General features: G+C 44.4%; 1 protein-coding gene across 2 annotated transcripts in view; it reads right to left on the bottom strand.

Annotated features, from left to right (window-relative positions):
• NANS (N-acetylneuraminate synthase) overlaps positions 1–15,255 on the bottom strand; it is a 36,983-nt gene that overhangs the window by 6,396 nt on the left and 15,332 nt on the right. The gene's annotated exons all lie outside the window — the stretch shown is intronic.

Genomic DNA, 15,255 nt, shown 5'->3' with positions numbered 1-15,255 from the left:
TCATTCATATCCACCCATCCATTTGTCCAACAAGCATTGCATGCTGTCACACACTGGCTACGAGAAACTGGAAAAGAATAGGAACCCTGGCCAGACCTCCCTTCCCCAGGGGCCTGGAGCCCCAGTAAACAAACGAAAAAGGGTCATGACCTAATCTTGACCCAGAAAAGCAGGCACTGAGCAAATGAAAGTCCCTCAAAGGCCTTATCGTTTCCTCAGGACCAAACAGCTGGGAAAAGAGGCCATTTCAATCCTTGCCAAAAATAGAAAAAAATGGAGCGTTTGATTGCCTAGCCCTGACACACTGATCCACAGCTGGCAGGGCCCATCAAACCCAAGCCCTTTCAGACCTCAAACTATGCTGCCCACAGAAAAAACGAACCTCAGTCACTTTTTTGGACACAACATCACTGTTTGAGGTTACCTCTCTAGGGCCCTTCACCATCCTTATCTGGGATTCATCAGTAACACTCAGGAAATTGGCAAATGTCAGCAAATGCTTGCTGAAGGAATCAGTGGACCACAAGTTTTAAGAGTAAAATCTCAATTTGCTGTAAAATTACAATTTTACATTACTATTACTGTTTTTTAAAAATTGAAGTTGAAAATCAGAAGTAGGACGAATCAATGTCTTGGAACGTTTCCCAGTATCTAAGTTCCATCTATCTTAAAATGCTGGCTGAGTCTCAGAAGTAAGTTTGGAAGACTTGATTAGCTAGGTCAGTGATTCTCACGCTTTATTACAGGCACACGAACCTGCCATGGATCTTGCCCAAATGAAATGCAAATTCTGATTCTGTTGGTCTAGAGTGGGGCCTGAGAATCTGCATTTCTTGTAAGTTCCTGGGTAACACTGCTGTTACTGCTCCGTGAATCATACTGAGTAGCAAGTAGCAAGGTTACCAGCATGAAAATCCAAAGGGCTCGGGGGTGGTAAGGAACAATATGAGAAGGTAATTCTGCTAGCAGTTTTTTTTTTTTTTCTTTTCCCCACGCCCCGCACCGTCGCCCCCGCACCGCCCAGTCGGCGCCCCGCGATTCCCGGGGCGCAACGAGGCCCCGCCGCCGCCCGCCACCCCCGCCAGCGCAGACCCCCGCCCTCGGGGCCTCGAGCACGCCGGGCACGCCGGAGAGCGCTGGCGGCCGCGCGGGTCCGGAGAGGCGGCGGCTCCGGAGAGCGGGCCGCCTGACGTACCTGCGGCGGCCTCAGGCTTGGGTCCGTCCGGCCCCAGATAACGGCGCCTCCGCGGCGAACACGCCTCGGATCTCCATGCGGGGTGTTTACTCCCAACGCTCGCGATACTCTAGCAGTTTCTTTAAATCAACCCACTACTGCCTGAGCTTCCTTCCATCTTCCCAGCAGGTGATGAGCTACTCCAATCATTGGTCTCACTCAGAGAATCACTTTCCTCATATGTTAATCCTCTAATAATGTAGGGGTTAGAGCTGCTGGTGATTCATACAGAGTGACCAACCAGCCAGTGAACAGTTCAAAGGCAGAAGGCAACCCCCTCGGTCTAAGAGACATCTCTCAGGATGGCCCAGGCGCCACTCCCCTCCAAGGTGCTAAGCCACCACTGCCTTTCCTCCTCTGCTTTATGTCTTCCTCGTATCTCTTTTCCCTTCCACAGTTTCCTATGTCACTCTCTCCTGTGTACGTATCTCTCATACTGTTAACCAGCCCTAAGATGGAAGTGAAAACCATTTGTTTTTAATATATTTCTTGAACAAAGTCTAATGTTCCCACCCTTCTCACTCTATCTGGCAGATGAAGAGTGTTTTCTATTTTAAGAGGGAAAACCCTATGCTAAGTTTTCGTCTGTAAAATGCTCTATTTGTGAGAGCATAGCTCATGATGAAAAAGTCCCCAAGGGCATAAAGAGATGGATGAGCCCACTCAGGAGAGGTGCAGAGCGCGCAGGGGCAAGGAGGGGCCAAATGCAGAAAACACACCTTGCAAAAGCTTACCTACACTACTGTATAGCCCAGGGAACTCTACTCAGTGCTCTATGGTGACCTAAATGAGAAGGAAATCCAAAAAAGAGGCGATATGTGTGTATATGTACAGCTGATTCACTTTGCTGTACAGTATAAACTAACGCAATATTGTAAAGCAACTACACTCCAATAAATTTTTTTTTTAAAGCTTACCTACACTGATTGTAAAATCTGCATGGAGCTCTACAATTTTCAAGTGAGGAAAAGGGGAAATTCCTGCCGGAGGAGAAAGGTGCATCTCGTTTTGCAGCCCTCCTGGGGAGCCAGCCCCATCTAGTGGCCATTTAGAAAACTGCCATTTTGTCAATCCTTGGTCCAGGAAGATTCCCCCATGCCACAGAGCAACTAAGCCCAGGCGCCACAACTACTGATCCTGCGCTCTAGAGCCCGCGAGCCACAACTACTGAGCTCGCATGCCACAACTGCTGTAGCCCACGCACCTAGAGCCCCTGCTCCGCAACAAGAGAAACCACCACAATGAGAAGCCCGCGCACCTCAGCAAAGAGTAGCCCCTGCTCGCTGCAACTAGAGAAAGCTCGTGCACAGCAACAAAGCCACAACGCAGCCAAAAATTAATAAAATTTTAAAAATAAATAAAGTAGAGAAAGCATTCTTTAAACATTAAAAAAAAGAAAAAAACTGCCATTTTGGATTAATCTCTGCAAACGGTGCCAACTTCAGTAGTAATCTGGAAGATGCTAGCCTTCCATCCTGAGGCAATATTACTGTGCCCAGGGCCCCTCAGGCTAGGTCAGCGCCAGTGGCTGCCTTCTCTCTGTGGACTCGCTGGCTTCCTCTAGCCCTGCCCACGCTGCTGTCTGTCCTCCTTCCATCTAGGGGTACAATGCAGCCAGGCCGTGTCACAACTTCTCCTCCCTCCCACCCCACACATCCCAAAGGCTTTCTGAGTCTGTCTGAAAGGAACTCAACTGAGTATGACCCTCCCTGGGCATCCAACTGGGTTAAACACACAAAAAATGGTCCCACCAGCAAACTGCTTTGGGTAAAATGCTGCATTGCCAGAGTCTCCCTTAGAGGGTCCCAGTAAATACAATTGTCTAGCTATTTTACAGTGTTTCCCACACTTATTCTACCCTTATTTATTTGGGGAAGGGGCTTTGATTCTAAATTAATGAGGAACCCCCTTCCCACAATGTGTGCCCACAGAACCCCCTTTCCACATCATGTCCCATGAGAAATTTGGGGGCCCGCTGATCTGAGGGGTAACAGAAAAGACAGGAGTGGAGCTGGGATTTTTCTAGAGCTGCTTCCACTCCCCTTAGTTTCTGGATCCATGGTGATGAGCTGGGGAGAACAGGGGTGCTGGAAAGCTGCCCAGGGTGAGGAAATGATGAGGGGGGAAGCATGGAGCCATAAAGGCTGGGCCTGCCCTCAGCCCAGTGGCCCTGTCAGAATGCACCAAGACGTAGGCAGGGGGTGCCCTGTGGCAGGGGTGGTGGAGGAGAGAGGGCACCGTGGAGGCAGGCGCTGGGAGGGAAGGGCAGCTCCGCCAGAATGGGTCTCCAGGGGCCCCCTCTATGTCACGGCACCCATTTGCTTTCTCCGCAGAACCCTCCATTTTGACCAAAGACACTCTGCTCATTTCAGTCGAGTTCCACATGCCTCCGTGCAGTTATGACCGTGTGCCCTGGCAGTTTCCTTGATCTTCACAAACTTTGTTCCACCATGCCTTAACCTTTCGTCAGCACGCAAGGAATGCCCTAGGACAGCACACAGAGTGGAGAAAATTGGCACTCAATAGATGCCTAGTGTCCATGAAGAAGTTTGGGTGGGTAAATACTCAGAGATACTTGCCAGGTAAACACAGAACAAGGAACCAACTCACCTCCAACAGCCAGGTAGACAGGACTTGCTGGTTCAGCAGAGGGACCTGGCCGGCAAAGCAAATTAACTCTTGCAAAGACTCTTAAGAATGCATTTCTCCTTACTGCCTATGCCCAGGTCAGTCAGGAGACCAGTGGGGAACAAACGGCATTCTTAGCAGAGAGGAACCTCCCTGCCCCATTAGTGTGAAGCAGAGAAAAGGGTTCTAAGCAACAGAACAGCTGTCATTCAGTGGGTGCAGATCTTGCACCTCCTAGACTCACCTCACTGGGTCCTCACCGCAGCCTCTGGGGTGGGCATCTTGATTACCCCTCTTTTACAGATTGGACACATGTGGCTCAAAGAGGCTACATGACCAGCCCAAGCCCATCGAGCAAGTGCTAGTACCAGGACCTGAACTCAGAGGGTGGCCGCAGAGCACGCATTTATACACCAAAGAGAAGTGCTTCCTGGGAAACCAAGAGGGTACCTGCGGAGAGTCAGCCCCAGCTACCAACACCCAGACAGGTTCCTCTCCTCCCACCTGCTCTTGATTCCCACCTCAAAGCCACCGGGGAGTGAAAGACCTAAAGAAGTGACTTCCTAAGCAGATGCAAGGAGATGCACCCCCTACAGAGTCCACATCCGGGAGCTCTGGTGCCTGGAAACGTGGACTGAACAGGAAAGTTCTCATCCCAGATCCAAGTCACCTTAGTGACACTAACTCTGATTCTATGCTGGCTCAGGACAACAGAACAGGGAGAGCCTTTGGAGAGCAGCTTGTTCACACACAAAAGGAAATGGAGGCTCAGAGCAAGGAAGGGACTCTTCCAAGCTCACACTGAGATGAACTCAGAGCAGAGCAGGGCAAGGACCTGGATGTCCTGATCCTCAGCCCAGGCTGTTTCCTGAACTGTAACTAACATCGCTATGCGCTGGCTGTGTGCTGCGCTTTACATGGGTGATCACATTTAATCCTCACAACAACCCTACGAGATGGGTTCAGCTGAAGAAACAGAAGCACAAAGAAGGTAAATAACCTCCACCTGGACTCACCAGGAATGACAGGCAAAACCATATTCAAACTCAAAATGTGACCCCGGAGTCTGTACACTTAACCACGGGCCCATCCAGCCAGAGTCTGCTCTAGAGAGCACTCTTAGTACTGAGGACTCTACTGAGTTTCTGTTTATGCAGGTTCTACCTATTCATATTTACTGAATTAAAATATTTTAAGGGACTTTCCCGGTGGCGCAGTGGTTAAGAACCCACCTGCCAACGCAGGGGACACGCATTGGAACCCTGGTCCGGGAAGATCCCACACACTGCAAAGCAACTAAGCCTGTGTGCCACAACTATGGAGCCTGCACTCTAGACCTGCGAGCCACAACTACTGGAGCCTGTGCACCTAGAGCCCGTGCTCTGCAACAAGAGAAGCCACCGCAATGAGAAGCCCACGTGCAGCAACGAAGACCCAACGCAACCAAAAAAAAAAAATTTTTTTTTTTAAACTGAGGATTTTTTTTTTAGATTTTAAACTTTTTGAGATAATTATAGCTTCACATGCAGCTGTAAGAAATAATACAGAAAGAACCTATGTACACTTAACACAGTTCCCCCCAATGGTAACATCTTGCAAAACTACAGTGTAATATCACAACTGGGGGGTCAAGGTTGATAGAGCCCACCAATCTCATTCAGATTTCACCATTTTCACATGTACCCATCTGAGTGTGCTCGTATCTGATTCTCTGCAATTTTACCACGTGCCCAGACTCACACGGACCACCACTACAGTCCGATACGGAGTTATGCCACCACTACAAGGCTCTCTTCATGTTACCCCTCTATAGCCACATCAACCTCCAACCCCTCCCCTCCCTAACTCCTGACAACCAGTAATCTGCTCTCCAGCTCTATAATTCTGTTATTCCAAGAATGTTAAATAAGCAGAGCCGTACGGTATGCAGCCTTCTGAAGGAAGCTTTTTCACTCAGCACAATATCCCTGAGATCCATCCAAGCTGTGGCAGCTATCAGTTTTCACTCCTTTTTATTGCTGAGTAGTATTCCGTGGTGTGGATACACTACAGTTTATTTAATGATTCACCCCCTAAAGAAAGTTTGGGTTCTAGTTTGGGGCTACCACGAATAAAATTGCTATGTATAAAATACAGATTTTTGGGTGAACATAGGTTTTCATTTCTTTGGGGATAAATTACCAAATGACAATTGGTGGGTCACATGATGAGCACATGTCTAGTTTTATAAGAAACTACCAGTACACTTCAAGTGGATGAATTGTACAGTATGTGAATTATATCTTGATAAAGTTGTTTTTAAAAAAAGAAAGAATTTTCTAGAATGTACCATTCTACATTCCCACCAGCAATGCATGAGAGGTCCATTTTCTCTGCATCCTTGCCACAATTTGGTGTTATCATCACTTTTTTTTTTAAGATTTAATTTTATTTATTTTTGGCTACGTTGGGTCTTCGTTGCTGCGCGTGGGCTTTCTCTAATTGTGGTGAGCGGGGGCTACTCTTGGTTGCAGTGCTCTGGCTTCTCCTTGCGGTGGCTTCTCTTGCTGTAGAGCACCGGCTCTAGGCGCACGTGGGCTTCAGTAGTTGTGGCGTGCGGGCTTAGTTGTTCCACGGCATGTGAGATCTTCCCGGACCAGAGATCGAACCCGTGTCGCCTGCATTAGCAGGCGGACTCCTGTCCATTGCGCCACCAGGGAAGTCCCATCACTTTTTATTTTAGCCTTTAGCCATACTGATAGTTGTGCAGTGATATCACATTTTGGTTTAAAATTGAGAAATGTTTAAATTACAAGAATAGACAAGCATAAAAGAAAAAACTAAAAAATTGGACATCATCAAAATTAAAGATGTTCGTGCTTCAAAGGACACCATCAAGAAGTGAAAAGATACCCCACAGAATGGGAAAATTTTTTGCAAATCATGTTTCTGATTAGGGACTTGTATCAGGAATATGTAAAGATAAATAACCCAATTTAAAAACTGGCAAAGGATCTGAATAGATATTCCTCCAAAGAAGACACACAAATGACCAATATGCATATGAAAAGATGCTCAACATCATTAGCCATCAGATAAATGCAAGTCAAAACCACAATAAGATATCACTTCACACTCACTAGGATGTCTAGAATCAGAAAGACATGTAATAACAAATGTTGGTGAGGATGTAGAGAAGTTGGAACCCTCATACATTGCTGGTGGGAATGTAAAATGGTGCAGCCACTTTGAAAAACAGTCTGGCAGTTTCTCGAAAATAATTAAACATGAGTTACCGTATAAACACCCAAGAGAAATGAAAATATGTTCATATAAAACCTGTACATGGATGTTTGTGACAGCATTGCTCATACTATTCATACTAGCCAAAAAGTGGAAACAATCCAAATGTCCATCAACTGAGAGAGATGTGGATAAATAAAATGTAGTCTATCCATAAAATTGAATGGTATTCAGCAACAAAAAGGAATGAAATACTGACACATGCTACCACATATATGAACCTTGAAAAAATGTTACCATGTGAAAGAAGCCAGACACAAAGGACCACATATTGTCTGATTCTATTTACATGCAATGTCCAAAATAGGCAAAACTATAGAAATAGACAGGAGATTAGAGGTTGCCTAGGGTTGGGAGAATTGAGGGAATTGAGCAATGACTGCTAATGGGTATAGTTCTTCCTCTTGGGGTGATAAAAATGTTCTGAAATTGATTGTGGTGACGGTTGCACAACTCTGTGAATATACTAAAAACCACTGAATTGTGCAATTTAATTGAGTGAACTGTATAGTATGTCAATAAAGCTGTTAATTAAGCACTGAGAAACCAAAAAATTCATTTGACTTGCTCTGTTGATACATTCACTTTATTGAGGTGGTCTGGAATTGAACCCACAATATCTTCGAGGTATGCCTGAATGCTTATTCCAAAGACAGTACTAGGGATCCAAAATACTTCTGTACACTTCCTTGTAAATTCTCTCCAGAGCCTGTTTATGGGCCCTGTAAAAACTAATCTGCCTCAAAATGAACCTCCAGGGACATCCCTGGTTGTCCAGTGGTTAAGACTCTGTGCTTCCACTTCAGGGGGCACGGGTTTGATCCCTGGTTGGGGAACTAAGATCCCGCATGCCGAGAGGTGTGGCCAAAAATTAAAAACAAAAAAACGAATCTGCCTCATTACTGACCTGTTACCAAGTCGGTCAGATGTTTCACCCAGGGGACGGCTTAAAGATGGCGGAAGAGTAAGACGCGGAGATCTCCTTCCTCCTCACAGAGACATCAGAAATACATCTACACGTGGAACTTCTATAGAACACCCACCGAACGCTGGCAGAAGACCTCAGACCTCCCAAAAGGCAAGAAACTCCCCACATACCTGGGTAGGGCAAAATAAAAAAGAATAAACAGAGACAAAGAATAGGGACGGGACCTACACCAGTGGGAGGGAGCCGTGAAGGAGGAAAGACTCCCCCACACTAGAAGCCCCTTCGCGGGCGGAGACTGCGGGTGGCGGAGGGGGAAGCTCCAGAGCCACGGAGGACAGCTCGGCCACAGGGTGCGGAGGGCAAAGCGGAGAGATTCCCGCAGAGGATCGGTGCCGACCGGCACGCACCAGCCCGAGAGGCTTGTCTGCTCACCCGCCGGGGCGGGCAGGGCCGGGAGCTGAGGCTCGGGCTTCAGTCGGATCCCAGGGAAAGGTCAGGAGTTGGCAGAGTGAAAACAGCCTGAAGGTGTAGTGCGCCACGGCTGGCCGGGAGGGAGTCCGGTTGAAGTCCGGAGCTGCCGAAGAGGCAAGAGACCTTTTCTTCCCTCTTTGCTTCCTGGGCGCGAGGAGAGGGGATTAAGAGCACCGCGTAAAGGAGCTCCAGAAACGGGCGCGAGCCGCGGCTGTCGGCACAGACAGTAGAGACGGGTGTGGGACGCTAGGGTTGCTGCTGCCACCACCAAGAGGCCTGTGTGTGAGCACAGGTCACTCTCCACACCGGCCCTCCCAGGAGCCCGTGCAGCCCGCCACTGCCGGGGTCCCAGGAGTCAGGGACAGCTTCCCCGGGAGAACGCGCGGCGCGCCTTGGGCCTGTGCAGCGTCACGTCAGCCTCTGCCGCCGCGGACTCGCCCCGCACCCATGCCACTCCCTCCCCCTAGCCTGAGTGAGCCGGAGACCCCAAGTCAACTGCTCCTTTAACATCGTCCTGTCTGGGCGAAGGACAGACGCCCTCGGACGACCTACACGCAGAGGCGGGACCAGGTCCAGGGCTGAGCCCCAGGAGCTGTGCGAACGGAGAGGAGAGGGGGAGGTCTCTCCCAGCAGCCTCAGAAGCGGCGGATTAAAGCTCCACAATCAACTTGAAGTGCCCTGCATCTGTGGAAAACCTGAATAGACAACTAATCATCCCAAGTTGAGGAGGTGGACTTTGGGAGCAAGATATACTATTATTTTCCCCTTTTTTTCTTTTTGTGAGTGTGTATGTGTGTGCTGCTGTGTGAGATTTTGTCTGTATAGCTTTGCTTTCACCATTTGTCCTAGGGTTAGACCGACCCGTTTTTCTGTTTTTATTTAATAGAAATTTTTCTTCTTAATAATTATTTTTTATTTTAATAACTATACTTTATTCTACTTTGTCTTCTCCCTTTCTTTCTTCCTTTCTTCCTTCCTTTCTTCCCTCTTTCCCTCCCTTCTTCCTTCCTTCCCCCTTCTTTCCTCCCTTCCTTCCTCCCTTCCTCTCTCCCTTCCTCCCTTTCTTCCTCTCCACCTTCCTTCCTTCCTTTCTTGCTTTCTTCCTTCCCTCCTTCCTTCCTTCCTTCCTTCCTTTTCTTTCCTTTCTATTTTTTCTCCCTTTTATTTTGAGCCGTGTGGATTAAAGGCTCGTGGCGCCCCAGCCAGGCACCAGGGCTGTGTCTCTGAGGTGGGAGAACCAACCTCAAGATACTAGTCCACAAGAGACCTCCCAGCTCCACGTAATATCAGATGGCGAAAATCTCCCAGAGATCTCCATCTCAACACCAAGACCCAGCTTCACTCAAGGACCAGAAACGAACAGTGCTGGACACCCTATCCCCAACAAAGAGCAAGACATGTCTACAGCCCCATCCATTAGCAGAGAGGCTGCCTAAAATCATAATAAGGCTACCAACATCCCCAAACACACCACCAGACGTGGACCTGCCCACCAGAAAGACAAGATCCAGCCTCATCCACCAGAACACAGGCACTAGTCCCCCCAACCAGGAAACCTACTCAACCCACTGAACCAACCTTAGCCACTGGGGACAGCCACCAAAAACAACGGGAACTACGAACCTGCAGCGTGCAAAAAGGAGACCCCAAACACAGTAAGATAAGCGAAATGAGAAGACAGAAAAACACACAACAGATGAAGGAGCAAGATGAAAACACACCAGACCTAACAAATGAAGAGGAAATAGGCAGTCTACCTGAAAAAGAATTCAGAATAATGATAGTAAAGATGATTCAAAATCTTGGAAATAGAATAGAAAAATTGCAAGAAACAGTTAACAAGGACCTAGAAGAAATAAAGAGGAAGCAAGCAACGATGAGCAACACAATAAATGAAATGAAAAATACTCTAGATGGGATCAATAGCAGAATAACTGAGGCAGAAGGACGGATAAGTGACCTGGAAGATAAAATAGTGGAAATAACTAATGCAGAGCAGAAGAAAGAAAAAAGAATGAAAAGAACTGAGGACAGTCTCAGAGACCTCTGGGACAACATTAAACGCACCAACATTCGAATCATAGGGGTCCCAGAAGAAGAAGAGAAAAAGAAAGGGACTGAGAAAATATTTGAAGAGATTATAGTTGAAAACTTCCCTAATATAGGAAAGGAAATAGTCAATCAAGTCCAGGAAGCACAGAGAGTCCCATATAGGATAAACCCAAAGAGAAACACGCCAAGACACATAATAATCAAACTGTCAAAAATTAAATACAAAGAAAACATATTAAAAGCAGCAAGGGAAAAACAACAAATAACACACAAGGGAATCCCCATAAGGTTAACAGCTGATCTTTCAGCAGAAACTCTACAAGCCAGAAGGGAGTGGCAGGACATATTTAAAGTGATGAAGGAAAAAAACCTACAACCAAGATTACTCTACCCAGCAAGGATCTCATTCAGATTTGATGGAGAAATTAAAACCTTTACAGACAAGCAAAAGCTGAGAGAGTTCAGCACCACCAAACCAGCTCTACAACAGATCCTAAAGGAACTTCTCTAGGCAAGAAACACAAGAGAAGGAAAAGACCTACAAGAACAACCCGAAACAATTAAGTAAATGGTAATAGGAACATACATATCGATAATTACCTTAAATGTAAATGGATTAAATGCTCCCACCAAAAGACACAGACTGGCTGAATGGATACAAAAACAAGACCCATATATATACTGTCTACAAGAGACCCACTTCAAACCTAGGGACACATACAGACTGAAAGTAAGGGGATGGAAAAAGATATTCCATGCAAATGGAAATCAGAAGAAAGCTGGAGTAGCAATTCTCATATCAGACAAAATAGACTTTAAAATAAAGTCTATTACAAGAGACAAAGAAGGACACTACATAATGATCAAGGGATCGATCCATGAAGAAAATATAACAATTGTAAATATTTATGCACCCAACATAGGAGCACCTCAATACATAAGGCAAATACTAACAGCCTTAAAAGGGGAAATCGACAGTAAAACAATTATAGTAGGGGACTTTAACACCCCACTTTCACCAATGGACAGATCATCCAAAATGAAAATAAATAAGGAAACACAAGCTTTAAATGATACATTACACAAGATGGACTTAATTGATATTTATAGGACATTCCATCCAAAAACAACAGAATACACATTTTTCTCAAGTGCTCATGGAACATTCTCCAGGATCGATCATATATTGGGTCACAAATCTAGCCTTGGCAAATTTAAGAAAATTGAAATCGTATCAAGTATCTTTTCTGACCACAATGCTATGAGACTAGATATCAATTACAGGAAAAGATCTGTAAAAAATACAAATACATGGAGGCTAAACAATACACTACTTAATAACGAAGTGATCACTGAAGAAATCAAAGAGGAAATAAAAAAATACTTAGAAACAAATGACAATGGAGACATGACGACCCAAAACCTATGGGATACAGCAAAAGCAGTTCTAAGAGGGAAGTTTATAGCAATACAATCATACCTTAAGAAACAGGAAACATCTCGAATAAACAACCTAACTTTGCACTTAAAGCAATTAGAGAAAGAAGAACAAAAAACCCCCAAATTTAGCAGAAGGAAAGAAATCATAAAGATCAGATCAGAAATAAATGAAAAAGAAATGAAGGAAACAATAGCAAAGATCAACAGAACTAAAAGCTGGTTCTTTGAGAAGATAAATAAAATTGATAAACCATTAGCCAGACTCATCAAGAATAAAAGGGAGAAGACTCAAATCAATAGAATTAGAAATGAAAAAGGAGACGTAACAACAGACATGCAGAAATACAAAAGATTATTAGAGATTACTACAAGCAACTGTATGCCAATAAAATGGACAACCTGGAAGAAATGGACAAATTCTTAGAAATGCACAACCTGCCGAGACTGAACCAGGAAGAAATAGAAAATATGAGCAGACCAATCACAAGCACTGAAATTGAAACTGTGATTAAAAATCTTCCAACAAACAAAAGCCCAGGACCAGATGGCTTCACAGGAGAATTCTAATAAACATTTAGAGAAGAGCTAACACCTATCCTTCTCAAACTCTTCCAAAAGATAGCAGAGGGAGGAACACTCCCAAACTCATTCTATGAGGCCACCATCACCCTGATACCAAAACCAGACAAAGACGTCACAAAGAAAGAAAACTATAGGCCAATATCACTGATGAACATAGATGCAAAAAACCTCAACAAAATATTAGCAAACAGAATCCAACAGCACATTAAAAGGATCATACACCATGATCAAGTGGGGTTTATCCCAGGAATGCAAGGATTCTTCAATATATGCAAATCAACGTGATACACCATATCAACAAACTGAAAGAGAAAAACCATATGATCATCTCAATAGATGCAGAGAAAGCTTTTGACAAAATTCAACACTCATTTATGATAAAAACCCTGCAGAAAGTAGGCATAGAGGGAACTTTCCTCAACATAATAAAGGCCATATATGACAAACCCAAAGCTAGCATCGTTCTCAATGGTGAAAAACTGAAACCATTTCCACTAAGATCAGGAACAAGACAAGGTTGCCCACTCTCACCACTCTTATTCAACATAGTTTTGGAAGTTCTAGCCACAGCAATCAGAGAAGAAAAAGAAAGAAAAGGAATCCAAATAGGAAAAGAAGAAGTAAAGCTGTCACTGTTTGCAAATGACATGATACTATACATAGAGAATCCTAAGGATGCTACCAGAAAACTACTAGAGCTAATCAATGAATTTGGTAAAGTTGCAGGATACAAAATTAATGCACAGAAATCTCTGGCATTCTTATACACTAATGATGAAAAATTTGAGAGTGAAATTAAGAAAACACTCCCATTTACCATTGCAACAAAAAGAATAAAATATCTAGGAATAAACCTACCTAAGGAGACAAAAGACTTGTATGCAGAAAACTATAAGACACTGATGAAAGAAATTAAAGATGATACAAATAGGTGGAGAAATATACCATGTTCTTGGATTGGAAGAATCAACATTGTGAAAATGACTCTACTACCCAAAGCAATCTACAGATTCAATGCAATCCCTATCAAATTACCACTGGCATTTTTTACAGAACTAGAACAAATATTTCATAATTTGTATGGAAACACAAAAGACCCCGAATTGCCAAAGCAATCTTGAGAACGATAAATGGAGCTGGAGGAATTAGGCTCCCTGACTTCAGACTCTACTACAAGGCTACAGTAATCAAGACAGTATGGTATTGGCACAAAAACAGAAATATAGATCAATGGAACAGGATAGAAAGCCCAGAGATAAACCCACACACATATGGTCACCTTATCTTTGATAAAGGAGGGAAGGATATACAGTGGAGAAAAGACAGACTCTTCAATAACTGGTGCTGGGAAAACTGGACAGCTACATGTAAAAGTATGAAATTAGAACAATCCCTAACACCACACACAAAAATAAACTCAAAATGGGTTAAAGACCTAAATGTAAGGCCAGACACTATCAAACTCTTAGAGGAAAACATAGGCAGAACACTCTACGACATAAATCACAGCAAGATCCTTTTTGACCCATCTCCTAGAGAAATGGAAATCAAAACAAAAATAAACAAATGGGACCTAATAAAACTTAAAAGCTTTTGCACAGCAAAAGATACTATAAACAAGACCAAAAGACAACCCTCAGAATGGGAGAAAATATTTGCAAATGAAGCAACTGACAAAGGATTAATCTCCAAAATTTATAAGCAACTCATGCAGCTCAATAACAAAAAAACAAACAACCCAATCCAAAAATGGGCAGAAGAACTAAATAGACATCTCTCCAAAGAAGATATACAGATTGCTAACAAACACATGAAAGGATGCTCAACATCACTAATCATTAGAGAAATGCAAATCAAAACTACAATGAGATATCACCTCACACCGGTCAGAGTGGCCATCATCAAAAACTTTAGAAACAATAAATGCTGGAGAGGGTGTGGAGAAAAGGGAACCCTCTTGCACTGTTGGTGGGAATGTAAATTGATACAGCCACTATGGAGAACAGTATGGAGGTTCCTTAAAAAACTACATATAGAACCACCATACGACCCAGCAATCCCACTACTGGGCATATACCCTGAGAAAACCATAATTCAAAAAGACTCATGTACCAAAATGTTCATTGCACCTCTATTTACAATAGCCAGGACATGGAAGCAACCTAAGTGTCCCTCAACAGATGAATGGATAAAGAAGATGTGGCACATATATACAATGGAATATTACTCAGCCATAAAAAGAAATGAAACTGAGTTATTTATAATGAGGTGGATGGACCTGGAGTCTGTCATACAGAGTGAAGTAAGTCAGAAGGAGAAAAACAAATACCGTATGCTAACACATATATATGGACTCTAAGGGAAAAAAATGTCATGAAGAGATTAGTGGTAGGACAGGAATAAAACACAGACTTACTAGAGCATGGACTTGAGGATATGGGGAGGGGGAAGGGTAAGCTGTGATGAAGTGAGAGAGTGGCAGGGACATATATACACTACCAAATGTAAATTAGATAGCTAGTGGGAAGCTGCCACATAGCACAGGGAGATCACCTCTGTGCTTTGTGACCACCTAGAGGGGTGGGATAGGGAGGGTGGGAGAGAGGGTGATGCAAGAGGGAAGAGATATGGGAACATA

The sequence above is a fragment of the Kogia breviceps genome, chromosome 8, assembly GCF_026419965.1.
Source record: "Kogia breviceps isolate mKogBre1 chromosome 8, mKogBre1 haplotype 1, whole genome shotgun sequence".
Taxonomy (NCBI): domain Eukaryota; kingdom Metazoa; phylum Chordata; class Mammalia; order Artiodactyla; family Physeteridae; genus Kogia; species Kogia breviceps.
This window is presented reverse-complemented; position numbering and strand designations above follow the sequence as displayed.